The sequence below is a fragment of the Scyliorhinus canicula genome, chromosome 7 (assembly GCF_902713615.1).
Source record: "Scyliorhinus canicula chromosome 7, sScyCan1.1, whole genome shotgun sequence".
NCBI lineage: Eukaryota > Metazoa > Chordata > Chondrichthyes > Carcharhiniformes > Scyliorhinidae > Scyliorhinus > Scyliorhinus canicula.
Window position 1 is genome coordinate 50,631,207 of NC_052152.1, and position 22,576 is coordinate 50,653,782.

A 22,576-nucleotide genomic window follows, 5' to 3' on the forward strand; every position below is an offset into this window, starting at 1 on the left:
TCCTCCCACAGTTCAAAGATGTGCAGGTTAGGTGGATTGGCCATGGTAAATTGCCCTCAGTGTCCAAAAAGGTTAGGTGGGGTTACTGAGTTACAGGGATAGGTTGGAAGTTTGGGCTTAAGTGGGGTGCTCTTTCCAAGGGCCGGTGCAGACTCGATGGGCCGAATGGCCTCCTTCTGCACTGTACATTCTATAATTCTATGATTCTATGATTTCTGTGGTAGAGCGCGGAATGGTTCTATACCCCAGAAGGAATTGTGATTTTATTTTTGGTCCCCAGGTCACCCCTGACTGCTACTTACCAACCGCCTTGAAGGTTTGGAGTGTTCATTCAGCCAGTCTTGGTGATGAGGTGATAAGGTTGCTGGATGACAAGGTGCGATCTCGATGTGCTTGATGCCATTTAAGGTGGTGAAATTTTGCACTCATGAAGATGTTTCATTATCCAACACTGAAACTTCGGATTTCCCCTGGTTGAAAAACACTGATGCAATTTTTCAATTGTTGACTTTGTTTCAAACACTTCCATCCACTTTGAATGGTTATCAACATGGTCCCCAAGAATGACCCCATGTAATCAACATGAACTCGTAACCATGGCCGACCCATTCATTCCCAAGGATGCAATGAGGCAGTAGCAGGCAATCTTTGTTACATTTGACACAGTTCACAGCACTTTACCAGTCAGTCAATGTTGGCATTGATGCCGGCCACGATATATAACGCCTGTTGAGCATCTTCAGATTAGCTATCCCCAAATGGGCAACATGCAATGTGGCGAGGAACAACTCCCTTCCCGGTACAGTGACAAGTACTCTGGCTCCTCAAAGGATGATCCCACTTTGCAACTTAATTCATTGTTTCGTATATAATATGGTTTCATCTCTTCAGGAACTGGCTGACTGGCCCAACCTCTTTGTAACCTGTGCTCCACTTTGGACAACAGCAGATCACTGTTGGTCTAATATTTAATATGCTGCACCGAAACTAATAATAATAATCTTTATTGTCACAAGTAGGCTTACATTAACACTGCAATAAAGTTACTGTGAAAAGCCCCTAGACACCACAATCTGGCGCCTGTTCGGGTACACAGAGGGAGAATTCACACTGTCCAAATTACCTAACAGCGCATCTTTTGGGACTTATGGGAGAAAATCAGAGCACTCAGAGGAAACCCACGCAGACACAGGGAGAACATGCAGACGCCGCACAGACAATGCCCCAAGCAGGAATCGAACCTTGACAAAAAAGTAGCCAAACGTTCAATGTCTTGTGTCCTATCCTCCACAGTGGTATAAAAAGGGTCTCTCCATCCAAATAAGGGCATATCTGCAAACACTCATTTGTTCCTCAACTCAGAGTGAAGTCCAATGTGATTTAACACTCAAAATCTTGGGACCGCATTTTTTTTCTTTTATGCTTGTCGCCAATGAAGTATTTCCCGTTCACCAGTTAGGGAAAGAACAACTGCAATATTTATTCACATATAACTACAATGCAGAGGTTTGCAGCCTCATGTCTGCGAGTCAGCTCCCAGGATCAAACTGATTTGGAGCCCACGCTTGCTAGGGTGATCCCCCACCCCGGTCACGTGACCCTCTCGCCGGATCGCCCAATGAAGGGGACAAACACCACGACACTGTTCTTCAATAATTAAAATTAACTATTAATATTAAGTAATATGGAAAGGAAGTTAGATTAGTTGGTTTAAAATAATACCAGAAGCATGGATTCAATTCCCATTCTGGCTGAAGTAGACATGGCACCTGTCACCTCACTTTGCCCCTGGAGTGAAAGGCAACGGAAAACTGTCGCTGGGAAAAGGAAACTGCCAATGAAGCAGCTTTGGATGAAGCATCAGCAGACAATGAGCCGATGCAGACACACCAAGAATATAATACATCTGTCCATAGTGCATTTATTACATTTGAAGACTGTCATATTTAATTCCACGGTATCATTGTTCAACAGAGAAAAAGTGATGATAAATGTAATGGAGTCTGAAGGTAATTGGTATCACAAGGTCACCAGCACTTTGCACAGTTTCAGTGGCAATTTATTTTTTTCCTTTATCCTTCTTAACTCCTAAATCGCCAGTTTGGGCATAATTAGAAGGGACATTTTAGAATCATTGGCCTGTTACATCGCAGAAGGAGGCTCATCATATCTGTTCTGGCTCTCCGCAGAAACAATTTACCTAGTGCCACACTCCTGTCTTCTCCCCATCGCCCTGTACATTATTCCTTTTCAAATAACATTTTAAGGGACAAATAAAATAGGACAGGGATATGTACAGTGTTGTTAGATGGTACAGATGAGATATGTTATTTGCGGGGAGGCGGTGGAGCAGTGGTCGTTTCACTGGACTAGTAATCCAGATACGAAGAGTGATGCTCTGGGAGTCAGGGATGGGCAATAAATACAGGCCCAACCAGTGACACCCACATACCATGAATGAATAAAAGTAAACAACTCAATTCCCTCTTGAATTACTTGATTGAACATGCCTCCACATCACTTTCAGGTGGTACATTCCGTTTTCATAGTTTCACCTTCCCCTTCTGCAATTTGCATTATGTTTTTTTTTGACTGGGAAGGCCCCCTTTTTGGTAGGGGATTTTCCCATGTCAGTGCTTTTCTTCATCACTCTTGCATATTAGATTTGATCTTGCAAAATTGAGCTGAGGAAGAATAATTATAAAGAATTTATAGATGCACACATGGATAGCATACAAGACACTTGGCACTTGAGGGAACTCTGCCTATCTGTGGTGCAACCTCTCCTGCAGATGTGCCCTTTCTGCAAGACAAATAACTTGTAAGGTCATTCTATTCCAGGACCTTCACCTGGACGATACCTTCATTGGCTCTGCTTCACAAGATACACTGTTACAGAGTGCCACCTGCTGTCCAATGATCTGCACACAAGGTTGACTGCCACTGTATGATGCTTTCGAGCCAATGCTTCCGTCCTTGCCACCCTAAGAGTCACCTGCCACATAACGTAGTCTGTGGTGTGCACATGTACTGAGGAAGTATCAATTTCTATTAATATAGGGGACAATAATTGCAAATGTGGCAGCTTTTATCACTCTGTATATTTTCTTTGGATATTTATTTACTTGTTTCTGCACAAGGAAATATCTGACAAAATAAAACAAAAACATGGAGGGCGCGATTCTCCAGAATGGGGACTAAGTGTTTGAGCTGTTGTGAACGCCGTCGCGAAACGGGCGCGGGGACTACCGATTCTGGCCCCCACAGGGGGCCAGCACGGCACTGGAGCGGTTCACGCCGCTCCAGCCGCCCTTCCCGGCGCCAAATTTGTGCCGCGCCAACCCGCGCATTCGCAGTTGGGCCGCGCCAACCCGCAGGTGTGAACCATAAGACCATAAGACATAGGAGCGGAAGTAAGGCCATTCGGCCCATCGAGTCCACTCCACCATTCAATCATGGTTGATTTCAACTCCATTTACCCGCTCTCTCCCCATAGCCCTTAATTCCTTGAGAAATCAAGAATTTATCAATTTCTGTCTTAAAGACACTCAATGTCCCGGCCTCCACCGCCCTCTGTGGCAATGAATTCCACAGACCTACCACTCTCTGGCTGAAGAAATTTCTCCTCATCTCTGTTCTAAAGTGACTCCCTTTTATTCTAAGGCTGTGCCCTCGCGTCCTAGTCTCCCCTGCTAATGGAAACAACTTCCCTACGTCCATCCTATCCAAGCCATTCATTATCTTGTAAGTTTCTATTAGATCTCCCCTCAACCTCCTAAACTCCAATGAATATAATCCCACGATCCTCAGACGTTCATCGTATGTTAGGCCTACCATTCCTGGGATCATCCGTGTGAATCTCCGCTGGACCCGCTCCAGTGCCAGTATGTCCTTCCTGAGGTGTGGGGCCCAAAATTGCTCACAGTATTCTAAATGGGGCCTAACTAGTACTTTATAGAGCCTCAGAAGTACATCCCTGCTTTTATATTCCAAGCCTCTTGAGATAAATGACAACATTACATTTGCTTTCTTAATTACGGACTCAACCTGCAAGTTTACCTTTAGAGAATCCTGGACTAGGACTCCCAAGTCCCTTTGCACTTTAGCATTATGAATATTGTCACCGTTTAGAAAATAGTCCATGCCTCTATTCTTTTTTCCAAAGTGCAAGACCTCGCACTTGCCCACGTTGAATTTCATCAGCCACTTCTTGGACCATTCTCCTAAACTGTCTAAATCTTTCTGCAGCCTCCCCACCTCCTCAATACTACCTGCCCCTCCACCTATCTTTGTATCATCGGCAAACTTGGCCAGAATGCCCCCAGTCCCGTCATCTAGATCGTTAATATATAAAGAGAACAGCTGTGGCCCCAACACTGAACCCTGCGGGACACCACTTGTCACCGGTTGCCATTCCGAAAAAGAACCTTTTATCCCAACTCTCTGCCTTCTGTCTGACAGCCAATCGTCAATCCATGTTAGTACCTTGCCTCGAATACCATGGGCCCTTATTTTACTCAGCAGTCTCCCGTGAGGCACCTTGTCAAAGGCCTTTTGGAAGTCAAGATAGATAACATCCATTGGCTCTCCTTGGTCTAACCCAGGGGTGGGCAAACTTTTCCGTGCAAGGGCCACATTCAGAAATTCACAATTCACAAAGGGCCGCATAGTATATTAAGTAAAATAATTACTTCACCCGGTTATGATTCTGGGCGCCTCATATAGAACATAGAACAGCACAGAACAGGCCCTTCGGCCCTCGACGCTGTGCCGAGCAATGATCACCCTACTCAAGTCAACGTATCCACCCTATACCAGTAAGTAACCCAACAGCCCCCCCGCATTAACCTTCTTTTTTTTTTTTTTTAATGACTTGGTGGGCCGCAGAAATACCTTTGGCGGGCCGCATGCGGCCCGCGGGCCGTAGTTTGCCCACCCCTGGTCTAACCTATTTGTTATCCAGGGCCAGCTCAAGGCACCGGCAACTCGGGCAGTCGCCCGGGGCGCCATGTGCTAGGGGGCGCCAGAGACTCGGGTCCCGCGCATGCGCAGTTGGGCCGGTGCCAACCAGCGCATGCGCGGTGGCCCCCCCGGTCCGCCCCCCCGGTCCGCCCCCCCCGGCTCGGCCCGCTCCCCCTCGCCCACCCCCCTCGGTCCCCCCCGCCCCCCTCGGGTCCGCCCCACCCTCGGGTCCGCCCCCCCCGCGGGTCCGCCCCCCTCGAACCCGCCCCCCCCGACCCCCCCCCCCTTCCCCCCCCCCCCCCCCCCCCCCAAGGGCGCCGAAGTTCATCTTGCCCGGGGCGCCAGCAACCCTAGGGCCGGCGCTGTTGTTATCTCTTCAAAGAACTCTAACAGGTTTGTCAGGCACGACCTCCCCTTACTAAATCCATGCTGACTTGTCCTAATCCGACCCTGCACTTCCAAGAATTTAGAAATCTCATCCTTAACGATGGATTCTAGAATTTTGCCAACAACCGAGGTTAGGCTATGGTTGTTGCAGATGGGAGCTTTGTCCGACATTTTAGTCAGGCCAAATTGCTGCCGTAGTTGGTTCCAGGAATGGAGGGTGGCTATCACCACCCACTGGGCTGCTGGAGTGTTTTTTGGGTGGGGATGGGCGTGCCGCCGTGGCGAGGGCCCGGAGGAAGGTCCCCATGCAGGAGGCCTCTTCCGCACGCACCCCTCGGCTTCTGGCTCCTTGATCCATCCCCTTATTCGCTCGGCCATCGCCATCCAGTGGTAGAATCGTAGGTTTGGGAGGGCTAGCACCCCCCCTGGATTTTGCTTTGGGGATGTAGATCAGAATGGATCTAAGTATGTAGAGGTACCTGAGCGATACGTTCATTTTGATCGTCTGGAATCTCCCCGCGAGGGAGAGTGGAAGTGTGTTCCATTTTTGTAGGTCCTTTTTTACTTCCTCCGTCAGACTGGTGAGGTTCCATTTGTGGATCTCTTTCCAGTCATGGGCTATTTGGATCCCCAGGTAGTGGAATTTGTGTCGGGCTTGTTTAAATGGCAGCCCCTTTAGTGCTGCTCCCCCCCCCCCCCCCCTTGCGGGTGTACTGGGAAGATCACGAATTTGCTCATGTTGAGTTTGTAGCCGAAGAAGGCGCCAAACTCTTTCAGGAGGGCGATGTTTCTGTCCTCGCTGCTTCGTGGGTCCGAGATGTAGAGGAGCAGGTCATCTGCATAGAGCGAGACACTCTGCCGCCCCTTCGGATCTCCCTCCAGCTTTTTGCTGCTCTGAGCGTGATTGCTGGTGGTTCGGTCGCAAGAGTGAACAGCAGCGGGGACCTTGGCTGGTGCCCCTGTGCAGCTGGAAATATCAGGAGTTGGTGTTTTTGGTCCATACGCTCGCCATGAGAGTGTTGTATAGAGCTTTACCAAGGAGGTGAACCCTGTTCCATGTCCAAACCGCTCCAATTCCTCTATAAGGTCTTTCCATTCGACTCTGCCGAAGGCCTTTTCTGCATCTAGGGAGACGATCATCTCTGGTGTTCTCTCCCCGGAGGGGGTCATTATCATGTTCAGTAGGCGCCTGATGTTCGAGGTAAGCTGTCTACCTTTGACAAAGCCCATCTGGTCCTCTGCGACCACCTCAGGTACACAGTCTTCTAGCCTTTTGGCTAGGATTTTGGCCAGTATTTTGGCATCTGCGTTCAGCAGAGATATGGGCCTGTATGACCCACATTCCGTTGGGTCTTTGTCTTTCTTAGGTATCAGCGAGATTGACAACTGTGCTAGCGTGGGTGGCAGTGTGCCCCTAGCTAGCATGTCTGTGAACATCTCCCGCAGGTGCTGGGCCAGCACTGTCGCAAATGTTTTGTAGAAGTCCGCCGGGAATCCGTCCGGTCCCGGCACTTTCCCCGTCTGCATGGAGCTAATGCTCTCCATGATCTCTCCCAGTGCTAGTTGTGCTTCCAGGCCCCGTTTTCTGTCCTCCCCCACGACTGTAATGTCCAGCCCATCAAGAAACCGTTTCATCCCGAACTCCCCCATTGGGGGCTCTGAGGTGTACAGCCCTTGGTAGAAGGCAAGCACGGTAGCATGGTGGTTAGCACAATTGCTTCACAGCTCCAGGATCCCAGGTTCGATTCACGGCTTGGGTCACTCTCTGTGCAGAGTCTGCACGTTATCCCCGTGTGTGCATGGGTTTCCTCCGGGTGCTCCGGTTTCCTCCCACAGTCCAAAGATGTGCAGGTTAGGTGTATTGGCCATGCTAAATTGCCCGTAGTGTCCAAAATTGTCCTTAGTGTTGGGTAGGGTTACTGGGTTGTGGGGATGGGGTGGTGGTGTGGGCTTGGGTAGGTTGTGTCATAATATCCACTCATGTATATAATGAGATGCAGACAGGCAGTAATTGACATATAGGATGACCAATGAACACACAACACAGAACAACCAATCACCAGACAAGACACCACCACTATAAAGCCCATAGAGCATTAAGACTCCCGCTCTTTCCGGGACCCAGACACTGAGACAGTCAGAGTGCACAAGTCAGTGGACATTATTGCCATGCGGTAGCTAGTAAGTCTGGTCGAGCCAGTAAGAGGTCATCAGTAGGATTAGTAGAGTATCAACCCACAGCTGAACATCAGTTCATAGTTAAATAAAACAGTATTGGATCATCTCCGGTGTCAGACGTTTGTTTCTAGCTTCCCTGCATCCAGTTGCAGTCAACGTCGAACCAACCCGCCTAACACATCAGGGTGCTCTTTCAAAGAGCTGGTGCAGACTCGATGGGCCGAATGGCTTCGCTCTGCACTGTAAAGGCCTTGAGGATTTTGTTGATCTTTTCTGGTTCTGTTTCTAATGTGCCTCTGGTATCCCTGATTTGCGCAATTTCTCTGCTGGCTGCCTGCTTTCTCAGCTGGTGTGCCAACAGGCGGCTGGCTTTGTCTCCGTGTTCATACAGGGTCCCACGCGCCCAGGCGGAGTTGGTGCACTGCTCTCCTGGTGGAGAGCAGATCAAAGTTCCTTTGTAGCTCTTTCATCAAATGGAGAATGAAGTAGTTGATTCTGAGACTAGAGTCCTGAATTTTAATAAAGGAAACTACGATGATTTGAGGTGTGAGTTGGCTGTGATCGATTGGAAACATTACTTATAGGGGTGACTGTGGATGGGTAATGGCAACATTCAAGGAGCGCAAGGGGGGATCTGCAACAATTGTTTATTCCTATCTGACACAAAAGAAAAATGGGAAAGATGGCCAATCCATGGTTTGCAAGGGAAATTAGAAATAGTATTCGATCTAATGAAGAAGCATACAAATTGGCCAAGGTAAACAACAGGTCTCAGGACTGGGAGCAGTTTAGAATTCAGCAAAGAAGGACCAAGGGATTGATTAAGAAGGGGAAAATAGAGTACGAGAATAAGCTTGCAGGGAACATAAAAACTGACTGTAAAGGTTTATACAGGTACATGAAGAGAAAAAGGTTGGTGAAGACAAATGCAGGTCCCTTACAGTCAAAAACAGGGGAATTTGTAATGGGGACAAAGAAATGGCTGAGCATCTAAATACATAACTTCACAAATGAGTATCACTGAGGCCCCGGTGTCGACTTCCATTTTCAAGGGATTACCATTCACACTTGGGATAATTTCCATAGGGGGCTCTCTTGTTTACCAAGACTACGTTCAAATGGCACATTGTGTGCTCCCCCTCAGAGCTCCTCTCCACTTTGTTCAACGGCGCTGTGGAGTGCTGCTGTGGTTGGTTCCTTTCGCATTGTGCCCTTGGCCTTACGCACCAACGTGCTTGAATGTGGCCTTATGATTACAACAGAAACTTACAAACTCATGACAATGGCAGGTCTCTTGGGGGTGGCCATTTGCCCTCCCTCCCTCCTACTCCACAATAATAGCAGTCTTTGACTCCAGTCCGATCTGGAGTACCTTGACTGCTTCTCTGCTTTACCTGTTGATCCTGCCACATGTCCCACGGCCATACCACCCCATAATCTATTGACTTCCTGTCATGAACTTTCCTAGCAATAGCAATAAAATTAATTTAACAACACATAATGGGATGTGAGATATCCAGCATCAGGTGGAAATCTGCCTAGAGACAGCAATAGCCAGTATTCAAAAGGCCCCAGTAAGATGCATCTCTCTCAATAGGCAGTTTAGATAAGAATCAGATGTGACTAGTTTATGAACAGAAACAGCTTACGTAGATGATTGGGAAAGATCAATGCGGCATACATATGCTAATATCTAGAGTTTTGTTTTAAAATTTAGCGTACCCAATTATTTTTTCAATTAAGGGGCAATTTAGCGTAGCCAATCCACCTACCCTGCACATCTTTGGGTTGTGGGGGCGAAACCCACGCAGACACGGGGAGAATGTGCAAACTCCTCACGGACAGTGACCCAGGGCCGGGATTCGAACCCGGGTCCTCAGCGCCGTAGGCAGCAATGCTAACCACTGTGCCACCGTGCCGCCCGACTCTAATATCTAGAGTGAAGGAGTTGATGGGGCAGACAGCCAGATACACAGAAGGCATAATCAAAGTAGAACAAAGGTATAATTGGCCAGACTCCCAGAAACAAGGGAGGCAGTCTCAGGAAGCAGACAAGCCAGTTTTCCAACTAACAGCCGAAAGGTCTGAGAGGGAAGGCATTGCAGAAAACCTTTCGAAAGGAAGTTTAAATATCTTTACTGGGTGAGGAAAATACATTTCCCAGACTTGATGTATCATCCCTGTATAGTGTGGTAAGTATAAGCTGTTTCATTTTTAACTTATAGATGTATTTAATTGTTTCAGGAACAGGGGAAGGCTTACAGAGTTCAGGTATCATAGTTATACCTTGGAAAAAGGGGTACTTTCTACATAAACTATGTTAGGTGGTCAGGCAGGTAGTGCTGAGGAAGTAGGGAGGCTGCAGAAGGATCTAGACAGTTTGGGAGAGTGGTGCAGGAAATGGCTGATGCAATTCAACGTGAGAAAATGTGAGGTCTTGCACTTTGGAAAAAAGAATCCAAGCATAGACTACTTTCTAAACGGTGAGAAAATTCATAATGCCAAAGTACAAAGGGATCTGGGAGTGCTAGTCGAGGATTCCCTAAAGGTAAACATGCAGGTTGAATCTGTGATTAAGAAAGCGAATGCAATGTTGTCATTTATCTCAAGAGGGTTGGAATATAAAAGCAGCGATGTGCTACTGAGCCTTTATAAGGCTCTGGTTAGGCCCCATTTGGAGTACTGTGTCCAGTTTTGGGCCCCACATCTCAGGAAGGACATACTGGCACTGGAGCGTGTCCAGCGGAGATTCACACGGATGATCCCTGGAATGGCGGGTCTAACATATGATGAACGGCTGAGGATCCTGGGATTGTATTCATTGGAGTTTAGAAGGTTAAGGGGTGATCTAATAGAAACTAACAAGATAATACATGGCTTAGAAAGGGTGGACGCAAAGAAACTGTTTCCGTTAGGCGAGGAGACGAGGACCCGTGGGCACAGCCTTAGAATTAGAGGGGGTAAATTCAGAACAGAAATGCGGAGACATTTCTTCAGCCAGAGAGTGGTGGGCCTGTGGAATTCATTGCCGCGGAGTGCAGTGGAGGCCGGGACGCTAAATGGCTTCAAGGCAGAGATAGATAAATTCTTGATGTCGCGAGGAATTAAGGGCTATGGAGAGAATGCTGGTAGGTGGAGTTGAAATGCCCATCTGCCATGATTGAATGGCGGAGTGGACTCGATGGGCCGAATGGCCTTACTTCCACTCCTATGTCTTATGGTCTTATGGACTTATGGTAAATTTTATGAAATCTATGAAACAAATACTTCAGGGTCCTAACAGTGGAGTTGAATTTATAAATTTGGAGGATAGTTGAAGACCTTGGGTTAAAATGTTCCTTGACCAGCTTGACTATCTGATCAAAAGTTTTTGAGTTAGGTGCCCCTCCTTATTATATTACAGGTTTGGGGCCCGTAAACTGTCAGAAGTATTACCTCTGCTTGTCCTCCCTGTGATCCTGTTTGCTGTGTAGCAGTAGTGGAGCGATTCAATATATTGGCTCCAATTCTCAGCCCCTTGGTCAAATGGGTCTCGTTTACTGATAATAGGCATTTCATTCACATTTTGATGGTTCCTGACTCTCTTTGGTCCTTCTTCCCTTCCAATGGCTCCTTCCTTCCACCCCCTCTTGAATCAAGAAATACTGCAGACTGCGGTCAAACCTTTTACCGCGTCACGAATGTGGTGGCTTGATAAAAACACTTTGGAAGCTTCCAAATGGTAATAACGGGGTTTATTAATGAAAAGCAAATGCTGTTATATAGACAGCACACACTAAGATGGGTCTTTGGCTCCGGATCCACCCTGCCCATGCCCCTCCACCTAGGGTCCCACGAAAACTCACTCTTGGTCTGGGTTTACGGGCCTCGAGCCGGTCATGCGGTCCACTAGGCCCATCCCCTTAGAGGGGCCATATTAGCGCACAGGCCAAGCAGGCAATGGTGAGAAAATATGATAATTTCAGAAATAGTAATCGTCAATTTTTTAAAACTTCATTTTCACGGCATGTGGGCTTTGCTGGCTAGGCCAGCATTTGTTGTCCATCCCTAATTGCCCTTGAGAAGGTGGTGGTGTAGATGCACCCACTGTGCTATCAGGAAGGGAGGGAGTTCTGGGATTGTGACAGAACAGTGATTTATTTCAAAGTCAGGATGGTGAGTGACTTGGAGGGAACTTCCAGGTGGTGGTTTTCCCATTCATCTACTGCTCTTGTCCTTCTAGGTGGTAGTGATTGTGGGTTTGGAAAGTGCTGCCTAAGGAGCCTTGGTGAGTTCCTGCAGTGCATCTTGTAGATGGTATACACTGCTGCCTCTGTGTGTTGGTGGTGGAGGGAGTGAATGCTTGTGCAAGGGGTGCCCAATCAAGCGGGCTGCTTTGGCCTGGATGGTGTTGAGCTTCTTGAGTGTTGTTGGACCTGCACTCATCCAGACAAGTGGGGAGTATTTTGTCACACTCCTGGCATATGTTTGTAGATAGTGGACAAGCTTTAGGGAGTCAGGAGGTGAGTTATTCACCTCAGGATTCCTAGCCTCTGATCTGCTCTTGTCGTCATAGCTAATATTTACATGGCTAATCCAGTACAAATGGCTAATCCAAATAAAGTTTGTGGTCATGTACCAACCGACTCAAGAACAGCGTCTTCCCTGCTGCCATCAGACTTTTGAATGTACCTACCTCGTATTAAGTTGATCTTTTCTCTACTCCCTAGCTGTGACTGTAACATTATATTCTGCAGTCTCTCCTTCCTTCCCAATGTGCGGTATGCGTTGTCTGTATAGAATGCAAGAAACAATACTTTTCACTGTATACTAATATGCGTGACAATAATAAATCAAATCAAATCAGTTCAGATTGTAATCAATGGTAATCCCCAGGATGTTGATAGTGGGGGATTCAGTGATAATATTGCCATTGAATGTCATGGGGCAATTGTTTGATTCTCTCTTATTGGAGATGGTCATTGCCTGGCACTTGTGTGGCACGAATGTTACTTGCTGTAGAATCCAACGAAAGAGATACAGGAACACATGGTACGATAAAATTAAGTCAGATTGATTTAAGTCGACACAATTTTTTTATTTATTTTTTATTTTTTTTTTATAAATTTAGAGTAGCCAATTATTTTTTTCCAATTAAGTGGCAATTTAGCGTGGCCAATCCACCTAACCTGCACATCTTTGGGTTGTGGGGGTGAAACCCACGCAGACATGGGGAGAATGTGCAAACTCCACACGGACAGTGACCCAAAAGTCGACACAATTAACACAATTAACAACTACCCACCCCAAAGTGTCACCCTCCCTGACTTGTACCCATGCCAGGGTTTTTATACAGTGAGGGTCCCCCTCTTTAAGTAGAAACCCTGCCCCATTTATCAGGGGAGTTCATTCTCAGTGGTAATTACAGGGAACCAGATAGGACATAGTCCATGGCCCCCAAGGGGTAGTAGCATGTGCCATTAGTCAGCCCAAGCATGGATATTATCCATGTCTTGCTGCATTTGCACGTGGGCTGCTTAGTGTCTGAGGAGTCACGAATGGTACTGAACATTGTGCAATCATCAGTGAACATCACTACATCTGACCTTATGTTGGAAGGAAGTTCATTGATGAAGCAGTTGAAGATGGCTGGGCCTAGGACACTACCCTGAGGAACCCCTGCAGTGATGTCCTGGAGCTGAGACAATTGACCTCCAACCACCACAACCATCTTCCTTTGTGCCAGGTAATGACTCCAACCAGCGGAGAGTTTCCCACTGATTCCCAAGGACTCCAGTTTTGCTAGGGCTCCATGATGTCATACACAATCAAATGCTGTCTTGATGTCTGGGGCAGTCACTCTCACCTCACTGTTGAGCTCTTTTGTCCATGTTTGAACCAAGGCTGCAATGAGCGCAGGAGCTGAGTGGCCCTGGCAGAATCCAAACTGAGCATCCGTGAGCAGGTTTTTTCTGAGTAAGCGCCACTTGATAGCCCTATTGATGACTCCTTCCATCACTTTACTGATGTTTGAGAGTAGACTGATAGGATGGTAATTGGCTGGGTTGGATTTGTCCTGTTTCTTCTGCACAGGACATACTTGGGCAATTTTCTGCATTGCCGAGTAATGTCAGTGTTGCAGCTGCACTGACAAAGCTTGACTAGGGGCGTGGAAGGTTCTGGAGCACAAGTCTTCAATACTGTCTCCGGAATATTGTCAGGGCCCATATCCTTTGCAGTATCCAGTGCCTTCAGCCATTTCTTGATATCATGTGGAGTGACTCGTATTGGCTGAAGACTGGCATCTGTAATGCTGAGGATGGGGATATTTCAGGAGCCTCCTCCTCCAATGAGTTGTTTAATTGCCCACCACCATTCACGATTGGATGTGGCAGGACTATAGAGCTTAGATCTGATCCGATGGTTGTGGAATCGCTTAGCTTTGTCTATTACTTGCTGCTTATGTTGCTTGGCACACAAGTAGCCCTGTGTTGTAGCTTCACCCTGTTGACTCCTCATTTTTCAGTATCCCTAGTGTTGCCCCTGACATGCCTTCCTGCACTCTTCATTGAACAAGGGTTGATTCCCTGGCTCAGTGGTATTGGTGGAGTGGGGGATTTGCTGGACCATGAAGTTACAGATTGTGGCTGATGGCCCAACATGCCTCATCGATGTTCAGTGTTGAGTTGCTAGATCTGTTCGAAGTCTATCCCATTTAGCATGATGGCAGTGCCACACAACACGCTGGACGGACTCCTCAATGTGAAGATGGGACTTCATCTCCACAAAGACTGTGTGGTGGTCACTCCTACCGATACTGTCATGGACAGGTGCATCTGCAGCTAGAATGTTGGTGAGGAAGAGATCTAGTAAGTTTTTCCCTCTTGTTGGTTCCCTCACCTCCTGTCGCAGATCCAGTCTCGCAGTGGTGTCCTTTAGGACTCAGCCAGCTCAGTCAATATTCGTGCTACCGAGTAAACTCTTGGTGATGGACATTGAAGTCCCCTACCCAGGGTACATTCTGTACCCTTGCCACCCTCAGGGCTTCCTCTAAGTGGTGTTAAACCATGGAGGATACTGAATCATCAGCTGAGGGTGGACGGTAGGTGGTTATCAGCAGGGGGTTTCCTTGTCCATGTCGGACTTGAAGCCGTGAGACTTCATGGGGTCCAGAGTCGATGTTGTGAACTCTCAGGGAAACACCCTCCTGACTATACCACTGTGCCTCAGCTGGGTCTGTCTTGCCAGTGGGAGAGGACATAGGTGTCACGGACATTACCTGTAAGGTATGATTATGTTAGGTTGTTGCTTGACTAGTGAAACAGCTCTCCCAACTTTGGCACAGGCCCCCAGATGTTAGTAAGGAGGACCTTCCAGGATTGACAGGGCTGGGTTTGTCATTATTGTTTCCAGTTGTCTAGGTTGATGCTGGATTGTCTTTACTTTTTATTAACTGTAACGGTTTGATACAGGTTTGTGGTTTGCTCGGCCATTTCAGAGGGCATTTAAGAGTCAACCACATTGCTTTGGATCTGGAGTCACATGTAGGCGAAGATCAGGTGAGGACTGCAGATTTCCTTCCCTAAATGACATTAATGAACCAACTGGTTTTTTTTTAACGACAATGGTTTTATGGTCACCATTAGACTTTTTTAATTCCGGATATTATTTAGATTCAATTTCCACCATCTGCCATTGCAGGATTCGGACCCAGGTCCCGAGATTATTACCCTGGATCTCTGGATCACCTGTCTAGTGACAATACCACTACGCCTCCCTTCAATAAGATAGATTTATATCAATGAAACAAATGTTTAAGGGGTGAGATTTGCTTGCTAAAGTAATATAGCTGGTAATAATAACAATCATAATCATATAGTAATTATAAATAATTATGAAATAATTGTTAGAAAGATGGTAAACTTTGAAAATTGATTTTAATTGTATCCTGGATAGAATAGATATCGAAGATACTGAGATTCTGAAATTGGTTCCAAAAGCAGAAATAAATAGGGGATCATAATAGAAATCTAGGGCTGGATTCACTGTTTGGGAGACTAAGTCCCCATGCCAACGTGAAAACGGAGGTGTTTTACACCAGGTAAACACCAGGTCCAGCAGCCAGGCAGCGTAGAGCTCCCAGCTCTAGCTGCCGATACGGCCCAGAGCATTGCTAGGTCCATGGCCTCACATGCGCAGGGCAGCAAACCGCAAAAATAGTCCCTCCCTTCAGCCGGCTCGCGCGCCCTGGACCACCCCCCCTGCCCCCACAGTGCCCCCAGCCCTGAATGAAGCCCCCCTGCCCGTAGATCGGCCCTTGCCTGACTTTGGCAGCGCTGAACTGAGTCCGCAGCCGCCACATTCAATTCCCGACTGGTGAGACCACAAAGCCGGGATTCTCCTTTCCGGGGACTAAGTCCTCACGCTGGCGGGAAAACCAGCGGCAACGACTCTGGCGGTGCCGAAGGGACTGTGCGAGTTTGCGCATGCGCCAAAGTGCCGGCGTGATTTCGCGCATGCATGGAACTGCCGGCAATGCCTTACAGGGGCCGGCGCAGAAGGAAGGAGTGCCCTCACAGCATAGGCCCGCTCGCAGATCGGTGGGCCCTGATCACGGGCCAGGCCACCGTGGTCGGAGTCCGCCATCCCCCCCCCCCTCCCCCCGGACCGCCTCAGCCGGCTTACCTGCCAGGTCCCGTAGTGTGAGGTCATACGTAACCTGCACCGGTGGGACTGGCCAAAACCGGACGGCCGCTCAGCCCATCGGGACCCGGAGAATTGCCGGGGAGGCCGCTGCCAACGGCCCCCGACCGGCGTGGCGTGAAGCCCGCCGCCACCAAAAAAACAGTGCCGGAGAATACGGCAGCTGACGTTGGGTCGGCGGGGCAGGATTCGCGCCGACCCCCCCCCCCCCCCCCCCCGGCGGGGGGTTGGAGAAGCACGTGTCGCTCGCCGTCGGGAACTCAGCCAGTCAGGGATGGAGCATCGCGGGGCAGGCCTCAGGCAATGGCTTCAGGCCGAGGATGTGGTGCACGGTGTACCCCTAGAGTACACCGCTTTTCAGGGAGCGGAGCATCACGAAAGCGGCGCCCCCCCCCCGATTTTATTATCATCAGGGATTCTCCGCCCCGTCACTGAATGCAATTTCGGCATCGGGGATCGGAGAATCCAGTCCCTAGTGACTGCCTATTCAGTTGTTTGAGTGCTATAAGTTCAGGATTCTTCAGGAGCCTCTGTGGCCACCAACTAAAGTTAGTTTTTAAAAATATATATTTTTTAGAAAAATCTTGTGGGAACAGAGGAACGAGCATTCTTCTTGTCTCCTTGCATCATAGGAACTTAGGAGCACCAGTGGGCCATTCGGCCCTTCGAGTCTGCTTCGCCATTCAACTAGATTATGGTTGACCTCCCTCCAAGTCATTTTCCCTGGCCATTTCAATATATCTTGTTGGCTTTAATATCTACAAATCTATCAATCTCATGACCAGTACCCACCCCCTTGCCTACTCCAATCATCTTCCTGAGATGTATCTTCGGGCTGTACTGCAAGAGCTCCTGTTAAAATGTAGTAGGCCTTGGCATCTTGCACATCAAATGCTAGTGCATTGTCAGGTCATACTTGCATTTCTTGGTCAGGTACATATCTCCTGTGCAGTATTGGTTCAAAACAAAATGATTTCCCATTACTCATCAATCCAGAAATAGCAAATCAACATCAATTCTTTGTAGCTATTAGGGACCAAAATACTTTGAGGTTCACTTCATTCCTTAAATCACACCAATATATATGAGTGCAATCAAACCCCAACCAAAGTTGAGTTAATAGCATTTGCACAAGCAGCAAGTTCTACCTAATTAGCATGGGTACACTGCCTGTTAATGGAATCTTTGTTTTGGCAGCAATAGTAAAGAATTATGTCCAAGTAACACGTTAGAAAATGGAAAATTATTTGGGTGCAGCAGAATAATAACAGCTTTTTGCTGTTGTTTCTGCGGCTTCCAGGGATCTCCTGAAAATCGGTGGTGATAATGTTCAGGTCAGTGGTGGAAGGACCTCTCATGTTCTTCATAATGATGGGGAAAAAGAAAAATGGTTCTAACTCCTTCCCATCTAATTCTTCTGTTATTTTAGGCCTCAATACTGGCTGGGGATCCAGTTGCAAAGCCTGAAAGCCCTGAGCCAAGAGCCATCACTGTGAAGGGGGCATCAGGTCAGGGATTGTCTGTAGGGTTTACACCCCTTAGAGAGTAGCTGTAGAATCAACCACTAACCCTTGTCTCCTCAGTGTGATTGGCAGCACATCTAACTCCCAGCAGGGAGCCACAAGTGGCCCAGCTCCAAAGACCACTGCAGTGTCTAGAACCTTACCCCAGAGCAGCCACCTATCACCCAATTAACCCTGGCCCTGGCCCTAGCCCTGGTCTATATTTAGCCACGTTACGAAGTGAGACAGGTGCTCAGTTCTACATCTGTGTCACATCTGAGCTGTTATGCTCCAGTGTAAAACTAGACCATCATGTATCTGCATGCTTCAAGCGGTACAGTGATTCAGGGCGGATCCCAACACACGCAATACAGTACTGCACACTAGCGCTCAGATAAAACTGCTCAACAGACTGTATGAAGCCTGTTGACGCTGTTTAATATCCTTGGGCTTCTTCTTCTTAAGCAGTCCTTTGGGGTCAAGATGACTTGCTTCACTATGGTTTGATGGATTCTGAGATGACTGATGAATCCAATCTGCCATTTGCAGACTATGCCACCTGTGGGGCAGATGGTGCTTGAAGCACAGGTAGATGAGCTGTTGTGAGGTTGGTGAACTCCTTCCAACATCTTGACTTCACTTCTGCATGTTCCTGACAAAGATTATATTCACTAACTTCTTGAATGAACCTTCTCCACTTTGCTCGGTCACAAGCAAGCTAGGGAGTCCCATGAGTAGGTGAAGATGTTTGACTTCTTTATGGAAGTTTTCCTGCCACCAGATTTGAAGAATCTTGCAAAGACACTTCTCAACCTACTGTAGGTGTCCGAGTCTCTGAAGCACTTAAGAGCGCAGAAGCACTTAAGAGTGCAGGAATCACTGCTGCCTGATAAACCATGACCTTAGTCTTGGGTGAGATCCTGGTCCTCAAAACCTCTAGACTGTATACGGAATGCAGATAATGGGCCTGGCCTTATTTTGCCCATACTTTGCACTGTTGGATTCAGTAATTGGAATTTATGCTTTTAGGTTAAGGAGGTGAATCTGGTCATGGACTGTAGCACTAAATGGCAATGAATGAGCTGGCTGCCAGACTTACACCCAACCCAATTGGAAAAGGAAGTTGGGTACGGTATAAGGCAGGCTAATCATTTACTCTCACTCATTTTATCCAAAATCAATGTCACACCCAGTGTTCTTATATTCTTATAAATTAGTGTCATTTTGAATTCAGATTATTCGGTTATGTTCTTAAGCAACCTTGCTGAAATTACAGTTCCCACAGAGCTGTGTAATTAGCTGTCGCCACATTTCCAGTCAGCCCTTTTTTGATAATCATTGGTGGTCAGGTGGTCAGTGGCGACTTTGTCGGGCCTGTCGGTCTATAATGTAAAATTACGTACAGCATGCTTCTGAAGGACTGATTAAAAAATGCATGTTATCGAATTAGAGCATTGGAGGAGACTATAGCTTATGATGCCTGTGCCAGTTCATTGAAAGAGCTATCCAATTAGTCTGACTGCACTCTCCTTTCCCCATAGCCCTGAAATTTTCTCCCCTTTGATTATGTATTCAATTATTTTTGAATGTTTCTGTTAAATCTGCTTCCACGCTTTCAGATAGTGCATTCCAGATCATAACATCTTACTTCTGGATTTTTTGCGTATCTTCAAAACTAGAGCATCAACAATTAGATTTCAAACACAATTTTAATTTGAATGACTCTCCAAAGGGCTTTGCTGCATTGACCATATAATGCAAGTGTGTATTAAATTTATTAAAACTGTATAAATGGATTCTGTTACATATGTAGTACTCTATGGACTTTGGTTAAAATATGCAAAGCAATTTATTTAAAGTCTTCAAAATGTTTGCAAATGGTTCAGCGGGCAGATGTACTGTCTTGTATGCTACTGATACTACGGGCGTGATTCTCTGGCCTCGTTATACTCTCGCTCGAGCGAAATGAGGCCGGTGAGTAGTGGTATTGGCTGAAAATGAGAACTATGACAGGGGCCAAACAGTTTGTAATGCAACTGGTCTGCTCCTGTAGACGAAATCGGGATCCCGTGTAGCGTGGCGAGAAACCAATTATCACCACTTAAGCCCCATTTCCATACAATTAACAAGAGCCACCCCATATACAATGGGCTCCAGTCATTCAGCAGCCTTCCCAGCAAGTGGTCACGCTGGCGCCGATTAGTACTCCTTTTGAAAAGCGTGAACCTTGCTGGAAGGGCTTCTGTGGGGGGGTCGAGGATGTGAGTAGCCAGCTTTGCTCACAGGTAAAGGGAGGAGGCAGTGGCCTAATGGTATTGTCGCTGGACGAGTAATCCAGAGACCGAAGCAGGGAGTTGAACTGAGAGATTGGGCCGCCATTTTGAAAGGTGACCCGATGTCTAAGTGAGCTTGTGGGTCCCCCACACTCCCCACCCATGGGCAATGTCACTCCCCACGCACATAGGCACTACATTACCCCTCCCGAAAGTGAGGACACTCCGCTATGGGGTCCCTGGGTGTCCCTCCTCTTCAGTCTCCCCCTCAACCCATTACAGGCTGCCCCCTTCCAGGACCCCCACCTGTCACCAAGCCCAATCTCCCAGAAGCCATGCACAGCCCGCACGTTTCATACCGTCCTCCACCCTCTTTTCAGTGGCATGGCTCTTCTCGGCCCCTGAGCATTGGCACCTGGACACCCTTGCACTGCCACCCTGGCACCCAGACAGTGCTCCTGCTGGCTTGGCATTGGCACCTGGGAAACGTGGCAGTGCCAAGGTTCCCACATTCCAGGGGGAGGACCAGGGGGTCATTTTGCACTGATCCTGACCACCCAGGGGTCTCCAATAGCCTGGGAGCCCCCCAGGTGCCGTCCCGTCTGGTCCATCTCCTTGTGGACCAGCACTGATCGACGCCCAGCTTCTGCCTTGCTGGGGAGCCTGGAGAATCGAGGGAGGCTGGTGTATCCCAGGTAGGTAGGCCTTAAGTAGATTTGCAATCTTCTTCCTTCTTCCGTGAGCGTTTGGTCCCACTTCCTTTTGGGCGGAGCTCTGATTCCGATGCCTTGGGTGAATCCCATGAGGCACGGAGCCTGTCGGGAGACCCGCGTGTGGGCTCTCCCGGGATTCTCCGTCCGTGATGTGCTCTCAGTTGAACACAAGTGGCCAGAGAATCGTGCCCTGGGTCTATACTCTGTTTAGAAGAATGAGACGTGGGCTTATTGAAACATATAAGATTCAGATTCAGATTCAATCTGAAGGATTGATAGTAATAATGCATTCAAAAGCCAGTTAGTGAAATCGGAAACTAAGCGCCAAACTTTTAATTAATCCCAGATTTAGTTTCAGAACACAAAAAATGACTCTTCCCTCACCAACACCCAATATCCCAAAAGTATCCTCCAGATAATTAATTAATGCCATTCATCCGTATATCCTTAACCTTAATTATATATTTAACTAACATTAACAAGTAAGAAGCTGTTTCTCTGGCTGAGACTATCTAGAACATGAGGATATAGCCTCAGAATAGGAGTTTGGCCATGCAGGACCAGAAGAAGGAGAAACTTTGGGCGCGATTCTCCGCACCCGTGAAAACGGCCGACTTTTGCGATGGCCCGACACGGCCCAGTTCCCGACGTATTCACGTCCGGGAAATGGGCTAGGAACAGGGCCGCGTCAATCACGTGCGCGATGACGCCATAACGCGGCGACGATACAAACACGCCCACGTGACGCCGCCCGACGCCGTAAAAAGGCGCGGGCGAGTACAAAAACTAGGCCAGGATGTCGGAGCTCAGGAGAGCAGCCCCGCGATTCGTGGAGGCTGACGTGGAGACGCTGCTCGAATCAATCGAGCAGAGGAGGGGCATCATCTGCCCGCGTAGAGGGCATCGCCACCCTGCCAGCGCGGTGCGCCAGCCCTAGGACGTGATGCCGAACGACCAGGGCCGTCTGCCTCCAGGCGGACACAGGCATCTGCCCCCACCGCACACAGGGCCGCACGACAGAGGGTGCCCGATCAGCGGGGAGTCCCATCCTCCCCAACCGAATCTGTGGAGCAGGACGCCCAGAGGGCGGCGAGAGAGGAAGATAGAGAAATGGCCCGCGAGCGCCCTGCGGCCTCTCAGCGGGCCGATGACATAGAGGAGGCGTCCACCCAAGACGACCTCGAGCTTGCGGCACAGGTATCTCCCACACCATCCACCATTCCAGAGACACTCACCCCGGTTGGTCTATTTAGTGATGAGGCTCCTGGGTCACAGTCTGGGTCGCACATCACAGCTGAGCAGGTACAGCAGGTGGAGGTCGGAGCAGCCGAGGGCCCGGACTGGCGGAGGGCAGGCCAGGCCCAGCATGCAGCTGGCTCCCAGACGTTTTCCGAGTTCCTAGACTTTCTCAACCCACCCGCACAGCCGATGCATCAAGAAACCCAGGGACACAATGACGGGATGAAGGGCTGCCTTCCAGACTCTGCAGACCCTGTTAGAGGAGTCGAACCGCGTCCATGAGCAGGGAGTGGTGCCGCTCATGGCAGAAACCCAGGCCGACACCACACGGGTGGCATCCGCGGTGGAGGCAATAGAACATAGAACATAGAACATTACAGCGCAGTACAGGCCCTTCGGCCCACGATGTTGCACCGTCCTGTGAAACCCCTCTAAAGTCCCTCTACACTATTCCCTTATCGTCCATATGCCTATCCAATGACCATTTGAATGCGTTTAGTGTTGGCGAGTCCACTACTGTTGCAGGCAGGGCATTCCATGCCCTCACTACTCTCTGAGTAAAGAACCTACCTCTGACATCTGTCCTATATCTATCTCCCCTCAATTTAAGGCTATGTCCCCTCGTGCTGGACATCACCAT

At 48.4% G+C, this 22,576-nt stretch overlaps 2 long non-coding RNA genes across 2 annotated transcripts in view; both read left to right on the forward strand.

The window, feature by feature from the left end:
• The window catches only part of LOC119968955, an 80,687-nt gene extending 80,195 nt beyond the window's left edge, over positions 1-492 (forward strand). Inside the window, exon 3 of the long non-coding RNA XR_005461269.1 lies at positions 281-492. This is a non-coding gene — a long non-coding RNA (uncharacterized LOC119968955). The remainder of the gene's footprint in view (positions 1-280) is intronic.
• Positions 1-22,576, forward strand: part of LOC119968954 — a 176,432-nt gene that overhangs the window by 121,898 nt on the left and 31,958 nt on the right. The gene's annotated exons all lie outside the window — the stretch shown is intronic.